The sequence below is a fragment of the Dermacentor andersoni genome, chromosome 1 (assembly GCF_023375885.2).
Source record: "Dermacentor andersoni chromosome 1, qqDerAnde1_hic_scaffold, whole genome shotgun sequence".
Taxonomy (NCBI): Eukaryota; Metazoa; Arthropoda; class Arachnida; order Ixodida; family Ixodidae; genus Dermacentor; species Dermacentor andersoni.
In genome coordinates this window covers 322,690,007-322,710,487 of record NC_092814.1, presented here as the reverse complement: position 1 = coordinate 322,710,487, position 20,481 = coordinate 322,690,007, and the positions used below count along the sequence as shown (strand labels likewise).

At 47.4% G+C, this 20,481-nt stretch overlaps 1 long non-coding RNA gene across 2 annotated transcripts; it reads right to left on the bottom strand.

The window, feature by feature from the left end:
• Nucleotides 1-1,591: 1,591 nt before the first annotated feature.
• On the bottom strand, nt 1,592-19,320 carry LOC140214146 (uncharacterized). 2 transcript variants are annotated; one of them, XR_011891094.1, is made up of 4 exons: nt 19,246-19,320; nt 17,521-17,662; nt 16,307-16,380; nt 1,592-1,616 (listed from the first exon to the last, which is right to left on the bottom strand). It is a non-coding gene; the product is annotated as an uncharacterized lncRNA (long non-coding RNA). The 2 variants fall into 2 exon arrangements; XR_011891093.1 differs by lacking the exon at nt 1,592-1,616 and having other exon boundaries at nt 16,019-16,380.
• Nucleotides 19,321-20,481: the final 1,161 nt, after the last annotated feature.

The window sequence follows — 20,481 nt, the reverse complement described above, 5'->3', positions numbered from 1 at the left end:
GCTGGCGCGGACAGTGTCGCACGTTGTAAACGTGCGACACTGTCCCTGCTCCGTCGCACGTTGTAAACGGAGCGAAGTGTGGCGCGACTGCCTCGCTAAATGGGAGATCGCGAGAGGCAGCGCGTGGGTGACGCGGGGGACGCGATTCACAGTAGCCGCCGCTGTCGTCCCTTCAGGGTCGCAATCCCATTGTCTTGCAGTCGCACCACCCTCGTTGATGTATCGACGTAATTTTTTTTCCTTATTAGGGCGCAGTTATGCTGTCGCCATCGTGTCGGGATTATGCCGTCGTTGTCATGCCATCGTTGTCATTGCGTCGTCGTCACAGAGAAGCTATCATGCATTTGTTGTGACACGGTATAGTCATCTTGCCACCTCGGCGGTGCGGTCGTCGTCATTGTCGCTTTTTCATGCGGTTGTCTTACCGTCATCGTCATGTCGTCCTTGTTATACCATGATCATGACTTAAGATTGCAGCTGTCATTTTCGCCATGTCGTCGCCATTGTACGACTTTACCATTACCTCAATATCACTCCTTCAAATTTAAATTACGTTATGAGGATTTACTTGCCAAAACCACGATCCGATTATGAGGTACGCCGTAGTGGGGGATTCCTGAAATTTTAACCACCTGGGGTTCTTTTACGTGCACTTGATTCTGACTTCACGGGTGTTCTTGCATTTCGTCCCCATCGAAATGGGGCCGCCGTGGCCGGGAATCGATCCGGTGACCTCACAATATCATTCCTTCTTATACCATCATCATTGCGTTGGCGTCATACAGTCAGCATGCCTCCAGGCTCATAGGTTATCTTGGTAAGCGAAAGTCATAAAGCGGCACAATATTTCAGCATTTGGCATATAGTCGAATAATTGAAAGTCAACGCTGAAGTCCGAAATGAACGTCACTTAAACAATATGGCCTGTCACTGCATTGCTCGATTGCTTTAGACACCTGCCGTGGTTGCGCAGTGGCTCTGGCGTTAGGCTGCTGACCACAAGGTCGCGGGATCGAATCCCGGCCACGGCGGCTGCATTTAGATGGGGGCGAAATTCGAAAACACCCGCGTCCTTAGATTTAGGTGCACGTTGAAAAACCCCTGATGATCGAAATTTCAGGAGTCCTCCACTACGGCGTGCCTCAAATCAGAAAGAGGTTTCGGCACGAAGAACCGCATAATTTAATTTAATTTTGTCTTTAGACGGACGCTTTTCTATTTACTATCTTTGGAAAAGAATATGGCGTAGTACGTACGCATTTGACAAACTCGCAAGAACGCTGAGCACGACAGGCATGTTAGCACCACCTCCAACATGCCGCGTGTTTTGAATAACGGTTGATTTTGCTCGCGTTTCACATATCAGAGCTCTCCTCCAAAGCGAAAGTGCCACAGTGGAGGCATAGTTGTACCACCGGCAGCATTACGCACCGTCTGTGATTTACTTTGTGCAAAGAAATTTTTCCAAACGTGGGCTCACCTAGCGATGTTTTCCGGAATGGCCAATGCTTCCTCTATTCCAGCGCAGCTCGTACTGGGCTGTGCGTGATTGACGCTGCTGCTGGACACCATAGGTAGGGAACTGGTGATTCCGCTTTCAGTGACATGTGTATGGCCTGAGAGGATAACAGAGGTGTTAGCTCGTCACTGTGCAAGGGTCATTCAACGAGCGTGAACATGTCGTGCTAAACTAAAAACAGGCTTAGTTGAGGTTTAGTGATAGGGTAACCTGATTTCAGTGCTTCCGTATGCGGTGCTCTTTCTGGAAATATGCCTTCAATACATATGACGAAAGAGACGTGCGTGACGGAATTTATGCACTGTTTAATTTCCCCCAAAATATGTGTTGTATTTAGTACAGCAGAATAGAACACGACAGTGTTCCATGCCGAAGAGGAGAGTAGCCATGTTTACCGCGAGAGCACTACGGGCCTCGTGTAGCAGATAATTCCGTATCTGCGTCCGGCGCCGGCGTTGACAGTCTTGTGAGCAAATAATCATTCCGAATCAGACATAACGAATCACGCAGGCCTTCCGTGTAACGCGAATGCGTTACTGAACTAAACGAATTTAAGTAAAAGGCGTCAGGAACATAGTAAAGTACGACTTACAGGCAACCAACAGACATGATAACACCAGATTTTAATTTGAATGTAGGAGAAAACATTCTTTTACGCGGAAACTCAAGCACAAAGCAGTTTTCCAGCGTTTCTACCACTCTTTTACAAGGGGCAGTGGCGTACCCACCACCGAGAATCCACGGCCCACGTAATAAGCGCGGTTTCTTCCAGAAAGCTCTCTTCCGTGCATAGCTTTTGCCGCCAGTGTTTCCCAGTAAACATTACGGTTACATAAACTGCAGTTACCGAGAAGCGCGAGAAGCAGCCAGGGATTTCAATTGTATCGTGTTCCACTCTTAAAGGCGAAGCTAAAGCGTCCTTGAAATTGTGTTATGTCTGTAATCGGAGTCAAATCTTGGCTCTACAATTGCAGCAATAAGCATATCGCTACGTAGGAATACGCAGACGAAAAGCTATGTACAAGTATATTTACAAGCAGATACGCTGCGCTTGGCCAAGAGGCAACAGCCTGCGCTAGCTTCTAATCGTCGTCGCCGTCTTCACACTACTCGCCTTTTCGTGATCGCACATATTGTTCCGTAGCACTACCCCCGGCTGAAAAAGCGCCGTCCCGGACCGACTAAAGATCGGACTCGGAAACAGTGTAGTAGGCCTTGAGCCTACTGACATGCACGACATCACTAGATGCCAGAGGAGAGGACGAGGTTGAACCCACAGGAGCAATTTCGTAAGTCACAGGCGTCACCTGGCGCAGCACGAGGTAGGGCCCTATGTATCGCGAAAGGAGCTTCTCGGAAAGTCCGACGTGACGAGAGGGCGACCACAGGAGCCCAAGCGCACCAGGCGAAAACTGTACGTCACGATGGCGGGCGTTGTACAGACACTGCTGAGTGGTTTGTGAGGCCGTCAGTCGAGAACGTGCAAGCTGGCGTGCATGGTCGGCGAGGGCGATGGCGTCGCGCGCATACTCGCTTGTTGAGATCGCAGCAGGAGGAAGTGCCGTGTCTAGGGGCAAGGTAGGTTCGCGACCGTACAGGAGGTAAAATAGAGAAAATCAGGCGGTGTCGTGCCGGGAAGAATTGTACGCAAATGTTATGTAAGGAAGGGCAATGTCCCAGTCGTGGTGGTCTTTAAAAACGTACTTCGACAGCATATCGGTAAGAGTACGGTTTAACCGCTCTGTCAGGCCATTGGTTTGAGGATGGTACGAGGTAGTCAGCTTGTGTTGAATGGAGCAGGAACGCATAATGTCAGCGATAACTTTCGAGAGGAAGTTTCGACCACGGTCAGTAAGCAGCTGTCGCGGGGCGCCATGAAGCTAGATAATGTCACGCAAGAGAAAGTCCGCGACGTCAGTGGCGCAACTGGTAGGGAGAGCCCGAGTGATAGCGTATCGGGTGACGTAATCAGTCGCGATGGCTACCCATTTGTTCCCAGAGGATGACGTGGGAAAGGGACCGAGCAGGTCTAATCCAACACGAAAGAACGGTTCCACAGGGACGGTGATCGGCTGGAGATGACCGGCAGGTAGCACCTGAGGTGTTTTCCGACGCTGGCAGGGATCACAGGCAGCAACATAGCGTCGAACGGAGCGAGCGAGACCAGGCCAATAGAAGCGGCGGCGGACGCGGTCGTACGTGCGGGTTACCCCAAGATGTCCTGCAGTGGGTGCGTCATGCATCTCAAAGAGCAGTCTGTCGTAGCTGTTTTGGCACGACAAGAAGAAGATCAGAGCCGTCAGGGAGGAAGTTCCTTCGATACAGAATGCCACCCTGAAGGACATATCGGCGAACGGATGCGTCGGTAGGTGTAGAGCGCAGACGCTCGATAAGTGCTCGCAGCGATAGGTCTCGGTACTGCTCATCGGCGATGTTAGCGAAGGCAGACACAGAGAAAATGCCGTTGGCGCTACTACTGTCGGCGTCGTCAGGCTCGTCGACCGGGTAGCGAGACAGGCAGTCAGCGTCCTTGTGTAGTCGGCCAGATTTATAGGTCACAGTATACGAATATTCTTGAAGGCGTAAGGCCCAGCGACCAAGTCTTCCTGTAGGATCTTTCAGTGAGCATAACCAGCAAAGCGCGTGATGGTCTGTGAAAAGGGAAAAGGGTCGGCCATATAAGTATGGGCGGAATTTCGCAACAGCCCAAACTAGGGCCAGACACTCACGCTCAGTGATGGAATAGTTGCGCTCCGCGGGTGAGAGGAGCCCGCTGGCGTAAGCGATAACACGGTCGTGGCCACGCTGGCGTTGTGCCAGTACTGCGCCAATTGCGTCACCACTGGCATCAGTACGGACTTCGGTATGCGCAGAAGGATCGAAATGGGCCATAACGGGAGGCGTTGTGAGAATGGCGATTAGATGTGAGAATGCAGAGGCCTCGTTATCGCCCCACTGGAAAGGGGTGTCTTTCTTCAAAAGCTCGGTTAGTGGTCGTGCTATGGCGGCGAAATTTCTCACGAAACGGCGGAAGTATGAACAAAGGCCGATGAAGCTGCGCACATCCTTGACACACTTCGGAACAGGGAAGTGCGTAACAGCATGGATCTTGCCTGGGTCCGGTCGCACTCCGTTCGCGTCAACGAGATGTCCAAGGACGGTAATCTGGCGACGGCCGAATTGACACTTCGATGCGTTGAGTTGCAGACCGGCTCGACGAAAAACGTCCAGAACTGCTGAGAGGCGCTCGAGGTGCATAGCGAACGTTGGGGAGAATACGATAACGTCGTCCAAGTAGCACAGGCATGTGGACCTCTTTAAACCGTGAAGAAGGGAGTCCATCATGCGTTCAAAAGTGGCAGGGGCGTTACATAGACCGAACGGCACCACTTTGAATTGATAAAGACCGTCGGGTGCTACAAAAGCAGTCTTCTCGCGGTCGAGATCGTCCACGGCAATCTGCCAGTAGCCGGAGCGAAGGTCAATAGAGGAGAAATAGCGAGCACCGTGGAGGCAGTCAAGGGCGTCATCAATGCAAGGTAGGGGATACACGTCCTTTTTGGTAACCCTGTTAAGGTGCCGATAGTCCACGCAAAAGCGCCATGAGCCATCCTTTTTTACCAGTACGACAGGTGACGCCCATGGACTATATGATGCTTCAATAATGTTCTTGGCAAGCATTTTGCGAACTTCTGCGTGAATAACTTGACGCTCAGCTGGTGACACTCGATACGGGCGGCGATGAATAAGAGGGGCATCGCCAGTATTAATGCGATGTTCGAAAGCTGTAGTTTGGGCCAAAGGTCGATCGTTAAAGTAAAAAATACGGTGGTACGAAAACAGAACGCGCTAGAGTTCACGAGCGTGCTCGGACGGCAAGTCGGGCGCAATCATTTTCTATAAGTCAGCGGTGGTACAATTTGCCGACTGCGATGGTAGAGGAGTATTGGATGAAGTGTCGTCTACTGCAATGGATGCTACTGAGTGATCCTCGAATGAGCAAAGCTGGGCCAGAGACATCCCGCGTGGCAGCACTTGTGTCGTCAAGCGAAAGTTGACCACTGGCAGGCAGACGCAATTCGCCGTAATAGATAAAACTGTATGAGGTACTGTGATCCCGTGTGTAAGGAGGACGTCATGCATAGGAGCCGCGATGTAGTGACCGTCGGGGACTGGTGGGGATGACACTAGGTCAACGTAGGTCAGTGCCGAAGGTGGCAAGCGAACGAAGTCGACAGAACTGAGGCGACTGGGGCGTGGTTCAGCAGGATCCAGAACAGGCAGGTCAAGGCGGAGAGTACTGGCGGAACAATCGATGAGTGCAGAATGTGCGGAGAGGAAGTCTAAGCCGAGGATGATGTCGTGGGGACAGTGGGCGATGACTGAATAGCACGATTGTTGAGCGATCGGCGAAGGAGACGCGGGCGGTACACATACCAATTACGGGGGCTGTTCCGCCATCGGCGACACGGACAACAGGCGTCGTGGCGGGCGTGATAATTTTCTTGAGCCGGTTACGAAGGTCAGCGCTCATTACGGACAAATGCGCCCCAGTGTCTATGAGTGCAGACACAGAAACACCGTCGACTTGCACGTCAAGAAGGTTCAGGTGAGTGGGCAACGTCAGTAGAGGATTTGGCGGCGTAGGGAGCAATGCAGCGTCACCTCGAGGCGCTGCATCGTCTAGTTTTCCGGCTGGGAGCGGCGTCCGAAAGGAGTCTGCGAATATGAGCGACGGGGCTGGGGAGAGCGAGATTGTCATCGTTGGGGCGAAGGCGAACGGGAATAGGAGCGCTTCGGTGCAGGAGAATCAGCGGCGGCGTTATCGGAGCGTGCGGCATAGGGACGAGAAGGGCCACCTGGGGGGCGAGAGTAGGCGGTATAAGTATACCGGGTCGGGGAACTCCAGCGACTCGACAGTGCCGAGAAATGTGCCCGATTCGATGGCAGTGGAAACAAATGGGCTTGTTGTCAGCAGTGCGCCATTCAGATGGGTTGCGGAAACGGGGTGGGTAAGAAGGTGCGGGACGGGGCGGAATCGAAGAAGCCGGGCGGGTATCAGGACGATGGGCCGAGCAGATGGTGTGAAGACCCATGTTTTCGAACTCTTGGCGGACAACTGCCTGGATCAGCGAGACCGTGACTGCAGATGTGTTGGTGGGACTGGAGTCGAAGGCAGCCGGATAGGCGGCCTCTATCTCACGCCGGACGATCCTGGTAACATCGGCAGTGTTGTTGGGACGAGGAGTGTCGGCACAGGAAGATATCGCTGGCGTGTTGGGCAGACGGGCAAACTGCTGGTCAACACGTCGGCTTTTAGCGAGTTTCAGGCGGCGGCACTCTTTTATAACAGCATCCACCGTCGCTACGTTGTTACAAACGAGCAAGTTGAAGGAGTCATCGGCAATGCCTTTGAGGATGTGTGCAACCTTGTCTGACTCAGTCATGTGGGTGTCTACTTTGTGGCACAGAGCCAAGACGTCCTGAATGTACGTGACATAGGGCTCTGTTGACGTCTGCACACGGCCGGAAAGCGCCTTCTGCGCGGGAAGTTGGTGACCGTAGGGGTTGCCGAACAAGTCTGGAAGCTGTGTCTTAAGTGAATCCCACCTGGTGAGCTCATCTTCGTGTGTGCGATACCAAACTCGAGGTGTGCCAGCGAGGTAAAAGACTACGTTGGCGAGCATAATAGTAGGGTCCCACCGGTTATTGCGGCTGACGTGTTCATACAGGCTAATCCAGTCATCGATGTCTTCCCCATCTTTGCCCGAGAATACGCCAGGATCACGGGTAGCGGGGAGAGTGATGTAGGTCGTCGAAGTGGCAGCAGGTGTCGGAGCCGGCGGAGTCGGGTTGTCGTCGCCGGGAGCCATGAAGGAAGGCTCGACGTACCATCCACTGCGAAGCTCCGTGACGAGGTACAGGGAACGTCCACCTCCACCAGATATGTTACGTAGGAAGACGCAGACGAAAAGCTATGTACAAGTATATTTACAAGCAAATGCGCTGCGCTTGGCCAAGAGGCAAAAGCCCGCGCTAGCTTCTGATCCTCGTCGTCTTCACACTGCTCGCCTTTTCGTGATCGCACATATTGTTCCGTAGCAATATTTCAGGCTTTACTAAGGTGGCGATGGAAAATATGCGAAATTTTGTAAGCTAGCTTTTGTACAAATCTAACTTGCCTTAACCGTAAAGGCCGCGTTCTCATTAAAGTAAAGCTCCTTAGTAGCAAAGAAAAGTAATGTTTAGCTCTGGCGATTCTGTCTAAACATAGAAGGTCGCGGTAACCATTGCACTAAGTTTACCGAGATCTGTTGCACTTAAGAGAATCAGTTCAAATGTAGTGATTGGACCAAACAAAGTTTTGTTTGGGCTGTGAATGTTTCTATAAATTTTTTTCAATATGGAACAATTACTATAATATGAGCAATATGAAGCTTTCAAATCTAATAGGGAAATAAAAAGGATAACGTAGTTTTGGATACATCCAGTATTACCTCTAAAGTGGTCAAAACGATATAATATGCGGCGCTCTGAAATATGATACTATGTTTTATGTAGGACTTTTGCAAAACTTTCGTAAACAGTCAAAATGTTTGTAAGTTAATAATTAATGAACCAATGTTGGCCACCTCAGGTGCTCTAGCACATGCAGCTTTAAAGAGCTGTGATATCTGTTTCTTCGTTGCGGGGTGGGTGGGCGGGGGGCAGAGCAACAAAGCTGTAAACTTTGTCCTTGTGAGTTGTGTCGTCCAAGTATGGCTATCGCGCTGTATGACTTTCACGCACCAACTTTCCCAATCAGCTATCCTGTTATTTCGAATTGGGGCTGCTCATACAGAAACCGACATGGTGACGCTCATAAAGTGTGTCCTCTTGTGCAGTAACTGCAACGATATCGTGGCCTATGTAAGTGTTCTTTCCGTTTGTCCTTGTCGACCTTTGTTGTTTCCATGTTTTTATCGCGCTAAGTTACTACTTGAATTTCCGTTGAGGCTTGTTAAGGGTCCTCGCGAGTGGTATCTATGGTCGAAGGCCAAGCCGTACATACCGGTGATGTCACTGGCACCGTTGTGGCTGTTAAACGCGTTCCACAGGTCTTCGAAGGCGTCGTCACAAATCCTAGAATTAGACATATGTATTTGTATCGGACTCTTTGCTTCCAGGTAAGGCGGGAAATATGTGATGAAGCTTTTGTAAAAGCAAAATTTGGAACAAGCTAACTGCTATTTTGTTAATGAACGGGATACACGTAATGTTTCATTTTACCCAAATGCTCACTTGCTGGCTGGCGCAAGGGCTACCCTGTGTAATACGTTTAGTGGGGAACGCCTCTTTGACTTGCACGAACATGCAAGCCAAGTTTAGTTTACTTTAGTGCAGAACTTGAGATTTTGTTCACTTACTGCTTTTGTGATTAGTGCCTTGTAGTTATGTATAGGTGTTCGGTTTTCAAATTGTCGTGGCGTCGACTCGTGGAGGAGAATCGCATGATAATTTCCGAATAGGCACACCGGAAATTTTTTTTATCTAATTGTTCTATAAAATAGGGAGAGGCTCAAAAGAAGAAGCTGCGTGAACTCCTTGCGTGCTATGATTCAAAGCAGCGCTGTAATAAAAAGAGATGCTCCTTCCGCGTCAGATTGGATTCGAAATCGCCGTGCTTGTATTAGGATTTTCACAGCAATTTAAATGAATGACCAAACATGGATCCGTGCCATGAGGAATCTATGTTATAAATAATTAAAATTACGAGCAACATGGCTTCCTCAGAGTAATAGAGAACCAACAGTTGCCTCTTAGGGAAGACTCAGTTTGAAGACTTGAGAAGAAAAGGACGCAGTCAGTTGAAGTTAAGCATATGTGACAAAATCTGTTTTTGCCAGTCTGCTTCACGTGTGACCCGTGCAGCTGCCTTTCCGAAAAATTAAGTTGAGTTACAGGGTATGAACAAGGCGCAACTGCGGACATAAGCCTCAGAAAGAAAACGTAAATGAAGGGACGTGCATCTATAGTTGTAAACCGCAAATAATTCTAACTTGCGACTTCTTTACCGTGGCAGTAAAAAAAGTTGTCGAAGGTGTACTCTTTGAAACCTGCTTTAGAAATAAATATACTTATAACATTCGCTTCAGCTAACGAAGCAAGACATCACCAAGGTGACAGCCGCACGATGACGAGCGGCACGTGTGAACGGTTCGGGAGTGTTTTTAGGTTAGGTGTTATACAAACTCTCGTATAGCGGGCGCATTGGTCGGCCGTGATAATCACGCATCACGAGATGGCAATTCAGGAATCGCCCGACGTTTATGCGCAGGCGCGAGTAAAAGCGGGTGCGAGAGGGAAAATATGGGGGCTTTTGCTCGTTGAATATCTGACTTAGCCTAGGTACTGCGGAGGAGTGATTTCTTTGCTCGTTTTGTATGGATTTGTCGTTGCAGTGCCGGCATTGCGGAACGAGGTCGCGTGCTGGCTATGCCCGCGTACTAGCTTGTTTATGCTCCGACACTAGCTGCCGGCGCGGTAAATCAGGTGAAGTAGTGGGCACTGACGGGCCATGTGGTGATCGCGGTTTCTAAAGCTATATCGGACGTACGCGAATCCCCGAATCGAAAGATACGTCGGACGCACCTGGTTTGCTTCGGTTTCGCTGGCTCCGCGGCTCCCGCCTACCGATATTTTGCACATATTTTTCTCAAGGACGTTTATTTAGCTCAAAAAGGACCATTAGAAAAATATGCTTTTGTAAGGTCGCGGCGAGCAGTATTCGAAAAGCCTGACACGAACGAAATGGTGCTTCACCACCTGGGTTTCTATAAGAGGCACGTGGACCGGAGAGTTTTTGCATTTCACCTTCAGCGATGATAGGCCGTTGTTCCAGGGGTGAGCTCGAACTCGGCAGGCCAATCCCGTAGCCACTGTGCCACCGGAACAGGTGTGCGACGCGGTGACCAAACACGAGCGACGAACATGTTCTTCCATAGAAGCATTTGCTTCCCGCAGTGACATAACTTTGGACCTTAACGATAAATAGCCGCAGCTATGCTTCCCGTGAAGATATTTTGGCATCACCCGTGCATCGACGCGCTAAAAACGTTAATGTCGCCAACGTACGCAGGCTGAAGTTGTCTGTCAAAGGCCCGCTTTGAAGTAAGAACAAATCTATAGCTATCAACGCCTGCGTTCCGGGAAATACCTACGGGAACAATATTCGTCGAACAATATTCGTCGAGCGGCAAGACTCACGTAGAGCTACAGTCGGGGGTGCCCGAAGCGCCCTCGAAGAATTCCTGGATTGTGTTCGGAGTTACTTCTTCGCGGAAGGTAAACGCAGAAGGCCTGTCTCCACTGTTACTTTCTTCAGCCATGGCTGCTTCGGCGCCTCTGGAGCATTAGCGTCTGTTTCGTGAAAAAAGCAGGCGGAATCATAGCGCATGCGCAGTCAGTGCCGATGAGTAAAGGGAACAAACGAAACGATTGGCGCTTTGGAAACTAGAAGGCAGCCATAGAGAGAGCTCAAGTGAAAAAAAAAAAGAAAGACGATAGAGTGGCGCCACTATCTCGACGCTAAAATGCTAATGTTTTAACGGTAAAAGAGGCGTTCTACTAACTCGCGCTGTCTTGCCACCAAATGATCAAAACCGTGTAACCCCCTCTCCGAGTTAAGTGTTGAAATGTCTCTAAGGGGAAAGCGTTTCATGGGTCGAAAATTTGACCGTCCGGCCTTATGGCATCGAAATTCAAGCGCATGCGCCAGTATTTCTTTACCAATAAAAACGAGAAGAGTTCGATCACATTTCCTCGCGTTGAACGGACACCCTTCAAAATAAGCAGTATGTCCACAAAAGTGTGTGCGTTCGGTTTCTCCGGTTTTGTTCCTGCCTGGCGAGCAACGTACACGTACGTGTCTTATGACGTTTTGAGCAGTATCAGTAGGTCTGCGTGAACTGGAAATGCATCTGTCGTTGAAAGTTAGCGCTGTCTGTTTGCCTAATTTGCCTTTCCGTGTCCCTCTCATTCTGTGCTAAGAGAATATATAAAAGCCCCTGTAGCTACCTTCGTCGAATTAAGCACTAAAAATCATTCAGGGGACCAGCGTGTGTCTCCCAGTGGTCTTCATAGACATGCCACGGCCGGTATAGCGGGCCTTTAACCCCGCAGAAACAGTGGCGATGCATATGCGACCGAAAAAGAGCGCAAGAGAAAAACGAGTTAAGCGAAAGGAAGTAATAATAGAAAGTAACAACGCATTGGAATGACAATGTCAAAGTAATTTAAGGAATTTCTTGCGAGCGCGCAGGCTTTCGCCTTCATCCTCTTTACAGTATGCTAAAGTGACCAGTCTTACTTTTTCTTCTCTAAGTGAAGTGCTACGACTTCCTGGGGAAAATTGGTCCACGGTAAGCAATTCTGGAATATTTATATATATATATAATGGAAACAATTTCATTTGCATAACTATCTCGTAAAGCGGACGCAGTTTGTCCCCCGTCTATGAAGGGTCGAGGGTAGGGAGGTCGGGCTTTCTCGATGTTGGTGTTGACGAGCTCTTCTTCCACCCTTCTTGCGTGGACAGCGGGCGTGTATTTTTGTCTGTTGATTCTGTGACCACGTGGTGACCATCGACAGCTTGAGTGCATTTTTTCTTTTTTTCTGGAAATATTGGAAGATGCTTGTAATATTGGAAGATGCTGGAAATATTGGAAGAGCCGTGAAGCCTACGTGGCTTTCATTGGTGTTCTATCACTTCTACTGGATGCCTGACACGTGGATGCACCGATTCTTTGTTCAGGCATGTCATAAGATGCGAATGGAGAACAGATGCCAGGTCCAGGACCCTGCGGCCCACTTGGAGTTCTTTCCAGGGATGGCCTCACTGTCGTAAACTTTTTTCACAGTCGCAACATGGAACTGTGATCTAAAAAAATGACGTGCTGCCTGCATCACGAGTACGAAAAAAATTCTCTTGCACGCACTTTCATGAAATATGGAATGTACAAAATGATGCAGAAATTCTGACTATTGTTTCGTAAAGGGTAGCCGTTCTTTGTCTCTGCGGTTAGTTCGCTTTTGTTTTCTTGCTTCACGTACTTTATGCATGTCTACCTACCGATCGCGTTTCTGATGTCTAAAAATGCTTGCTCATTAGTAGACAATTCTATGAATGTTGGTAGCATTTTGTATTCTTTATCATGTGTGTCCTGCATATACCGCATCATGCTACACAGTGAAACTATCGGATTGGAACTGGTTCAGCTAGCCACATTTCGGAAATAGCCAATACTTGGTTGGTTACTTTGATAGATACATGTCTGTAGAGTGAGCACTACGAGATTCGATGTTGGAGGAAACCAGCGACAACTAACCTTTTGCTTTGGCCGCAGCTATGCACTGGTTAGCCTCACTGTACATGGTCTGAAGTCTCACTTTGTTTAAGCGTTGCGTTTCAGAAACGAGAATTCGGTCAATGCGCTTATCTTTGTGGGATGAAATGTGAAGACATCCTTGGCATTTGTGAGATACCTTCCAAGCTGGTTATTCTTGAAGGCGCGACGTAGAGAAATTTCAGAGGAGAAAAATTTTTTAGGCTGTCAATCATCTATAATTACACTATTATCGCATTTCCCAACCAGCCATTGTATGATTATTCATACTCCGCACCCCAAAGCAGGCTTCTTGGCATGCGCATCTCTAATGCACAAAAGTAAGCTTTCAAGAGGACGACAATAACGGGTTTCCTTTTTTTTTTGTCGTTTTGCATTGCTTCTTTATTCTAAAGCGACCAATCATGTACATTTACCCAATTTTAACAGTAGGTTGTGCTAACTTCACCAATTATGCATTTATTTTGCAGGCAAAATGTTTTTGGAGACAAAATACTTTTCCTGATAATTACCGATTTTGCGGGGGTACTTAACAGGGAATGCTTATGCATTAAAATTGAAAAGTGCGCTTAAGCGAATGAGGCAGAGTTTATTGCATTGCCTGTGCTGGTTATACACCAGACGTGTACGGTTTATTGCGCCTCTTCTTTATCGGTTGAACTAAAAGAGTAGGATAGGTCACTGAAGCACGCTTTCAGCACTTTACGAAAGAAAAATGCGCGCCCAACAAAAGTTCCTGCTACTGTGCACTTCAATGAATGGAGAGACAATTTGGAGGCGATTCGTGGATTGTTTGAACCTGAAATCGATTTCTTACAGGTGCCCGTAAATTTCGATTGCTTCAACAGCTACGCAGCTCCTACTATGAAGGGGCATTTTTGCTCCTCGTTAGTCTTTCCCTTCCCCCTTTTTTCATTACACTGAGTGTAGGGTAGCAAACCGGAAGCTCGTCTGGTTGACCTGCGTGCCTTTACTATTTTTGCTCTCTCTCTCTTCCTAAGAATTTAGGAGCCAAGACTCTTGTACCTTTTGCTTCGGGCCATGACTTCTGCCTCTTGAACGAAGGCAGCCAGACATTCTTGAGAGGGTCGTCGTACAGAAGCTGGCTGTATCTCACTTTGGTCCCGCGATGCCTTATTTCCAGCAGAACTTGTTGCTGGGCGAGTTGGTTGAGATCTAACGAATACATTGATGCGCCAAAAGGAACATAAAAGCTTTGGAGGGAGAGTAAGAAACTACTCTCGACCGCTATCAAAACTCTCAGCGCTCGACCTGTCGCTTCTTACTCTCCCTCCTAAGTCTTTATTTTCCTTTTGGCGCAGCGTTGTATTCCTTAAATATTATTTCGAGCGTAGGTTTCGTGCAGTACGTGGACACGCTGAAAACGGATATAGACGCACCAAGTCGATTCTATACCTAAGGACGCCCAGGCGGACGCAGAAGAAAATACATTGCCACATGGACCAATTAGACAACGAACAATGGAATTCATTCTGTAGCTAGGTGGACAACCGCAAAGCACTGTCTCGCGTAAGGCTTAATCCTAGGGCGTACGCGTTTCTGCTCGGCAACGCAACCACCTTAAGGCACAGGCTCTCCACCAAGGCTCTCGAGAAGTCAATGTTGGAGAAGGATTTTGTGAGAGAATTGCAGGTGACAGTGTTACGAAAGGATCTTTAATTGTACGAAGTTCCCTTCACGCAAGCTTCTATAACGGACGAACCTTTCTACATGGAAGAATTCGAGTCAGCTCTAGCCATTTGCAGGCGTTCCTCTTCGCCCCTGACTAGATAATATAGCGCACGCTGCTGCACGCCTTCTTGAACATGAAGAGCGAGAGGTCCTGCTGTGTCATCCCAACGTTTCTTGGCGTGACGGAAAGGGTTCCTTGAACTCAAATCATATCTGCCTCTTGCTCTCGCCAGCTTTGTTGGCAAGTTAATTGAAAGGATGTTCCCCACGCGCCTCGAGTTGTTTTTTGAGCATTGCAATGTTTATGCAGACTCGATGACCGGCTTTTGAAGTGGCCTTTCTTCGGTCGACAACGTCATTCATTTTGCGTGTTCAACAGCATACACCCAAACGCCTCTCCTTAGCGCTATCGTAAGACGTGACTGGCGCTTATGGTAACGTTTTACGTGAAGCCATCGTTGACGCGCTCGTGTCCGTTCAAATCGGAGGTCAAGCTATTCGCTGAATTGGGAGCAACTGATCCGAATGAGGTTTTTTTTTTGTATTCACCGAGGATGATGAAATTACCGGCACTACACGAAATATTGTTCAACGTAGCTCTGATTTGGCTAGCGGACTCCTTGCCATACTCGGTCAGACTATCAATTTCTGCAGATGACGTTTGCATCTGGGCTTCAGGAGTAGCTGCTCCGCAGGTTCACGAAAGATTACAAAAGTATGCAACGCTGACGTATGCTGAGGTTAAGAGACAGCGCCTCGGCATCTTAACAGCAAAATGCGCATTAGTCACCTTAATGCGAAAATAAATGGCCGGATACCCGGTGGCTACTAATGACCAGCCTATCATGCAGAAGAGAAGCCATCAATGTTTAGAAATCATCGTTGACCGCGACCTCTTGTGGACACCATGAAACCTAAGTCACCGTTTAAAAGCAATGGATGGAAAACATGGAGACCGCCGAAGTGTTCCGTGCTTCAACTGTACAAAGCGCTCTTCATGGATTTCTAGCGTTGCTGCACTCCGCTGTTGTTAAGGACCCGGAAGACAGATTTCAGAGTACTTGGGAGCAGGCAAGTTCGTTCATTCATTCATTGGTTCGGATAAAGTAACATAAAGCATATAAAGGAACATAGGACGAGGAGGAAAGAAGATTGCCTCGGGCTCCTCTACGTCCACTTTCAGTAATATTTGAGACTACATTGCGGCACTGCTGGGAAGTACTAGGTAAGAACAAGAAGCGCAGCACAGTTTAATTCATCATGCAATTAAACAGTTCAATCAACAATAAGCAGCCCCTAGAAATGAAACGCTTCTTCTAATGACAAAGCTGAAGGAGCCTTGCTGCTGTTTTTCAGCGACGTCGACACGATAGCAAACTGGGAATCCCTGCTTACTGTCTTAATTACTGGCTTACTAGTACTGTCCTCAGCAGGAGTACAGTGCCGTACAGACGCGAGTAGCGTTATCGCCACAGCGATTCGCCCATCACATCATCTCAACCGTGAGCCTAAGTTCACGAGGCAACAATTACATTTCTTGTATTAGTATCTATGCAGAATATAGAGCACAGATTGACAGGTGCAGAACCGCGCCCCCATGAGCCAGCGGTGATGTTCTAGAAATGTGTCGTAAACGACTGCAGACAGATTGCTGAGCCACGTGCAAGATGAGGCGTTGTATACCAGCGGCTGAAAGTGTTCCCACACCTACCGGAGACTGCAGTTGTGCCAAGAGCTGCGTAGTACTGCGTACTCCATGGCTCAGCGCTGGTGGTGTCAGGAATTCTAAAATGCAAGAAAGATGCGCACATAAACAGTGCGGCCTGCGATGGTAAACAAAGGTAGCTGAAGATTTTAGCGGAAGCCAATGTTTCGACAAGGGGGCGGAGCTCATGAGGATCAGTGCCCTTTCAAAGAGGCGTTTGCTTGCAGAATCCTCAAGGCGCAGAGGCGTGTTGCTCGGGAGCAGATTCACGCGCGCCCTGTGCATGTATGCTTTAGTGTCTCTTCCTCTTTTGAAATATCTGCGCTAAGCTTTAGGTGAACATTCTTTGCTATTGTGTGGGTAATGGGCTATTTGTATACCTATATATATTGCTATTGTTGTTCACATGGCTAATGAAATTTTATGGTCCTGCAGACCTCTTGTGGTTTACATTGTAAATCCTGTCAACTTTGCCGGCCTCTAGACTGGCTTATGTCCTGATAAGGTTAGAACTTCGTGGGAAAATGAATAATGAGAACCCGTCAAGGCAAAGGAACAATGTTCTTTATTATCTTCCGTGTGAATTCCGTTGAAATATATTGCATTTATGGACGCAGTTAAATTTCAAGAATGGCCTGAATCAAAATTTTGGTTTTGGTTTCCAACTTGAAAAAGTTCTGAAATCACCAATCCTAAAATAGGCGCGTAAAATAGTTGGCATTTATGCGAGCATTTCCAAAGTATCTACGCATAAAATAGTTTATTTTTGAGTGCTGCGCAATACTTCAATTTCGGGCACTCCAGATGTGATAGTAGGGCAGTTTAAATCATCATCACATTTTTCAAAGCCTAATTAAGTTGTAATTTCCATACTTGAGTTTCAATGTTTTTAACAAATTAAAAATAAAATTCCTTTAACTACAATATTATGATATTTTTAATACGACACAAGGTTTACTAATGTTGTTGCGGTGGTTGCGGAGTAAGACGATTCATTCTCTCGCATTTACGCCCTAGGTAGCAGATCCCCAGATAAAGCTTCCTGTTTAAGCCAGCACCATATTGTGAAAATAAGAGCTGATACTTGAAGCTTCATGCATCAGAACTTCATGCCATCGCACAAGTTCGTCAATTCAAGCATAACTGTGCCATATACCGCGTTCCATGACGTCTAAATTAGTTGCTCCATTGAAAGGAATTGCTACAGACGTTTGGCTTACCTAGCATCATTTCCCAGAATGCCTGATGCTTCCTCCGTGCCCGCGTGGCTTGTACTGGCCACTGCGTATTTGCCACCGCCATTGCTGCTGTAGAATGGAAGTGTGAAACTGGTGCTTCCGGTTTCTCTGTTGCGTGCATACCCTGAAACCAGAGGTGTTGGATCCACACTGTGTCACATTCCCTGCTAGGAACGCGAGGGGACCAATAAGTTTTCGTAAGAGTCTTGATGCTAATAAATCCTAACAGCAGTGCTTCCGTCTAGAATGCTTCTCTAAATGCAAGCAACAAAAGCTGGAAGGCCCAACGTGGCGCTACGAAAAAGACAAGTATGCGCATTGGGAGTTATTTATTGTTTTATTCGTTGGCCTTTGATGCCTAGACTAGAGCATGGTTGATCTTACAAAGCCTGATTTTGGTTTGGTTGCATCTGGTGTTTGGATAATGCATTAACTTCGCGATAGGCTACTGGGCATTAACCATCGTTGGGCTTGTCATACAATACGATTGAACATGCATGTATAGACCAATGGCTACATACTGGTGTTCTGCTGTTATTTAAAAATTTAAACACAAGAAAGCCGCATGATTCTATAGTAATTTATTGCACTCGTATTGGCTGCTTATCTTTAGTTTAACTCACTAAATGGGAAAGCTTTTTGTAAGATCAAAGGCTTTGGCTTAGGCGAACCCGAACATAAACTCTCCATCTTTTGCCTATGTCTTTATCTCGAAATGCAAGGAAAGGTTCATGAAAGAGAAAACTCATCCACCAGGCCAAGAAAGATTTTTCCTCATCCGACATGCTGTTAAAAAAAATTTCTTTTGTAAACTGCAAAGCTCTCATTCTCCGAAACCCGCATAGTTTTCCCGTACATCTATGGCGTACGCGTGTGCACAACAATTCATTCGTTCAAGAAATTGAGCTTAGCTTCGGACACGTGGTCATGTCGAGGATGGATCCAGCGTAGCCTCAGCTTTTTAAAGCCTTTTTTATCTGTAGAAGAAATTGTCGAAATTGTTATACAATAATGCACAGTTGTCTTCGTCTGCGTCTGGTGTTTCTACATTCTATCCAATTATTAAGACTATTCTGTAGGATTTTTTTTTCTTCAAGTCTAAGGTAACTAGATACGCAGCCGAGTTGAACTCATCCGGCGATTATGCACTTTTATAAAGAGCTCCAAAAACAAGCATTGCTACTAATGCAAGGCTTGAGGAGCATTACCACTGATTTCATTCGTCTCGACGTGGACATGATATCTTGAAGAGCAAACCGGGACAACCTGTCTCGTAGTTGCGACAAATCTATCTCACATGGCCAGGTTGCGTCGTATAGCGCATGTTGCATTCCGCCTCTTTAATTGGGAACGCTAAACATTATAAATGCACATATAGCTACCATAAGTCTGGTAAATGGGCATCAGGAATTCCAAAAGTATAATCTACAAACTATCCTAGCGATTAGAACAGAATCGCACACGTGCGTGCAGCTTGATCAACGCAGCGAATAGTCTGTTCGATCTTGTCGCAGGGGAACCGAATTTCATGGAACGACAGTTCAATTTAGAATGTTCTGCTCGGATTTACATGAGCAGAACCGTGCCTCTTAGAGCAAGCGGGGATGCTGTTTAAATGTATCGTGTGCGATGCCAGACATCAGCTTCCTCAATCACCAGCAAGACGAGGCGTGGTAGACCAACGTCTAAAAACCTTCCCACACGTACCCTCGATGGTGGATGTGCCTGTAGTCGGGTAGTACTGCGTGTTGCTTTGGTGAACCCACGTGGTCTGAGGATTTCTAGAACAGCAAAGAAACGAACAGTAAGGCCTGAGGTGATTAACAGTGGCGTAACAAAGGTTTTTTCCGAGGCCAACGTTTCGGCAAGTTGATGCAACTCATGAGCACAAGTCCCCTTCTTGAAACGTTTGCGCCCTGCAACCATAAACTACACAGATGCCTTGATCTGATACAATATACTGCTAGCTACGAGATCAGTTTGAACAAAAAAGTTATTTGGCAAGACAAAGGGCCAAGCTATTACACCTATGCCAAGGTATAAGATCAATAAATAAAGTCAGTATCATGGTATTACAGACATTCTATACTTGAACAACGACTTGCTCATTAATGGAACACTTAATGTTGCATTTGTGCGAAAACACGCTTAATGCTCCCGTAGAAACACTTAGAAACACGCCATGCTCCCGTAGAAACTAGCGCCTCTGGAGCAAGTTTCTGCGGGAGAATGGGAATTATGGGAGGTACATGGATTTGCCTTAACTTACCCCTTCTGGCTTCAAACGGCATAATGACTTTGTAAACTGGTTATTTTCAACATTGTCCTACGTAATGAATAAATGAATAAATAACATTAAAATTGTCTGACGGCAGGATTCGAACACAGGACATCTAAGCACATGGGTCCAATATTGAAACTATTACACCGCGGACGCATGTATCGACAAGCAATGTGAAACGCCTTTATATAATTATTGCGGACAAGCCAGTGCCTTGAGACGCTTGGCGCATTTCGATTTGGCAACCTCGACAAGCTCAGTCGTTTCTATTACTACCCATTGTACGTATTTGCACCGTCTTCCTCACTTCGATGTGCAGAGATTGCTCTGATATTTACGATAATGAAGGCAGACAAAGCTTAATAAACGGTTCCACAACAACGTGTGAATAATCAGACAAATCTATGTACTTCCCATCATTCCGATGATGGCTCAATGACTGATGTGTCCGAGTACTCTCAAGTATACTGTAGGAAACCCTATGCTTTCTGCTCTGTCCATGTCGAGTCGTTCTCTTGCAACAAGGAAGTATGTTAGGCCAGCTCCACCTGCCAAATGCTCAAAACTGCTGATGCAGTTCCTGTTTCAAACATCAGAGCTAGCGCTCCCCTTGAACATTTAGAGGGGGCAGGCACAGTTGAACTCCGGTAAGCATTCCCTGT